At 39.0% G+C, this 2,500-nt stretch overlaps 1 pseudogene across 1 annotated transcript in view; it reads left to right on the forward strand.

Moving 5' to 3' along the window:
* Nucleotides 1-1,015: 1,015 nt before the first annotated feature.
* The window catches only part of LOC147562235 (DNA-directed RNA polymerase subunit beta'-like), a 7,243-nt pseudogene continuing 5,758 nt past the window's right edge, over nt 1,016-2,500 (forward strand). The window contains exons 1-2 of the transcript XR_015232160.1: nt 1,016-1,466; nt 2,224-2,500. The exon at nt 2,224-2,500 is cut by the window's right edge and continues 5,758 nt beyond it. The product of XR_015232160.1 is annotated as a DNA-directed RNA polymerase subunit beta'-like (transcript). The remainder of the gene's footprint in view (nt 1,467-2,223) is intronic.

A 2,500-nucleotide genomic window follows, 5' to 3' on the forward strand; every position in this document is an offset into this window, starting at 1 on the left:
GTGATATTTTAGTAGGTAAATTAACGCCTCAGATGACGAAAGAATCATCCTATGCCCCGGAAGATAGATTATTACGAGCCATACTTGGCATTCAGGTATCCACTGCAAAGGAAACTTGTCTAAAATTGCCTATAGGTGGCAGAGGTCGAGTTATTGATGTGAGATGGATCCGGAAAAAGGGGGGTTCCAGTTATAATCCAGAAATGATTCGTGTATATATTTCACAGAAACGTGAAATCAAGGTAGGTGATAAAGTCGCTGGAAGACATGGGAATAAAGGTATCATTTCAAAAATTTTGCCTAGACAAGATATGCCTTATTTACAAGATGGAACGCCTGTTGATATGGTCTTCAACCCATTAGGAGTACCTTCACGAATGAATGTAGGACAGATATTTGAATGCTCGCTCGGGTTAGCGGGGGATCTGCTAGACAGGCATTATCGAATAGCACCCTTTGATGAGAGATATGAGCAAGAGGCCTCCAGAAAACTAGTGTTTCCTGAATTATATGAAGCCAGTAAGCAAACAGCGAATCCATGGGTATTTGAACCCGAGTATCCGGGAAAAAGCAGAATATTTGATGGAAGAACAGGAGATCCTTTTGAACAACCTGTTATAATAGGAAAGTCCTATATCCTGAAATTAATTCATCAAGTTGATGATAAAATCCATGGGCGTTCCAGTGGACATTACGCGCTTGTTACACAACAACCCCTTAGGGGAAGGGCCAAGCAAGGGGGGCAACGGGTAGGAGAAATGGAAGTTTGGGCTCTAGAGGGATTTGGTGTTGCTCATATTTTACAAGAGATGCTTACTTATAAATCTGATCATATTAGAGCTCGTCAGGAAGTACTTGGTACTACGATCATTGGAGGAACAATACCTAAACCCGAGGATGCTCCAGAATCCTTTCGATTGCTCGTTCGAGAACTACGATCTTTGGCTCTGGAATTGAATCATTTCCTTGTATCTGAGAAGAACTTCCAGATTAATAGGCAGGAAGCTTGATCGGAATGAATCAGAATTTTTCTTCTATGATTGACCGATATAAACATCAACACCTTCGAATTGGATTAGTTTCTCCTGAACAAATAAGTGCTTGGGCCAATAAAATCCTACCTAATGGAGAGATAGTTGGAGAGGTGACAAAACCCTATACTTTTCATTACAAAACCAATAAACCAGAAAAAGATGGATTGTTTTGTGAAAGAATTTTTGGGCCTATAAAAAGTGGAATTTGTGCTTGTGGAAACTATCGAGTAATCGGAGATGAAAAAGAAGACCCGAAATTTTGTGAACAATGCGGGGTCGAGTTTGTTGATTCTCGGATACGAAGATATCAAATGGGATACATCAAACTGGCATGTCCAGTAACTCATGTGTGGTATTTGAAACGTCTTCCTAGTTATATCGCGAATCTTTTAGATAAACCTCTTAAAGAATTAGAAGGCCTAGTATACTGCGATGTGTGATTTGATCAAAATTATTATTTTACAGATTGGGAATAAGAAACTGTCATCCCATTCAATCCAATTGGGATGCCCTGACTCTGACATGTCTCTTGGTGGAGTAACATGAAGCTCAGAATTATGGGTGTATTTAAGACTCCCAAATAAAAGGGGAATTGATCTATGGTCGATTCCGTAAGAGATAAATAGGAATTGCTAGTTGTACCTCGTGAAAAAGACTTCTTTCGTGGAATTAAGCATTCCATTTCTTTGAGTTTAGAAAGAAATTCTGTTCCAATAAGCAAATGTGGCATGGTTACAAGGGCCTATTCATCGCATATAGGCTTTAATTTAAAGGGCATCATGTCATAACCGTCGAGGTGAAGTAGAGACCTAAAAGATCAAATGGAATGATACATAGACAAGTAAATTCCTTATGAATTCCAAGGTATTCTTTTAAGGGGATTCAGCATTCGAAGGAAAGTAGACTACTCAAGAATTTAACATTTCATTTATGTCGTAATTGAAGAAGGAATTCAGAAAATCTAAATAAAAGATCTAACTAAAAGAAAAGGAAGAATGAATCAATGAAATGTTGGTTGGCCCTGACTGGGAACTTGAGTAAGGAGTAGATCTTTGGGGGTTTTCTAGAACAAAATTTGAAAGTGAGAACCCCTTTCTTTATCTTTATTTGGTGTAACTACTTGAGCTGGATGAGAGGAAACCTTCACGTCCGGTTTTGAAGGGGGGAAATCCTATCGGAACCTATCCCAATTTTTCTTTTGCTAGGACCGTAGCTAAAAAACCTACTTTCTTACGATTACGAGGTTCATTCGAATATGAAATCCAATCCCGGAAATACAGCATCCCACTTTTTTTTACTACTCAAGGCTTCGATACATTTCGAAATCGAGAAATCTCGACTGGAGCAAGTGCTATCAGAGAACAATTAGCCGATCCGGATTTGCGACTTATTACAGATTATTCGTTGGTAGAATGGAAAGAGTTAGGGGAAGAAGGGCCCACTGGTAATGAATGGGAAGATAGAAA

The sequence above is a fragment of the Eschscholzia californica genome, unplaced genomic scaffold (genome assembly GCF_041429995.1).
Source record: "Eschscholzia californica isolate CP2 unplaced genomic scaffold, dmEscCali1.0.p SCAF_122, whole genome shotgun sequence".
Classification (NCBI taxonomy): Eukaryota; Viridiplantae; Streptophyta; class Magnoliopsida; order Ranunculales; family Papaveraceae; genus Eschscholzia; species Eschscholzia californica.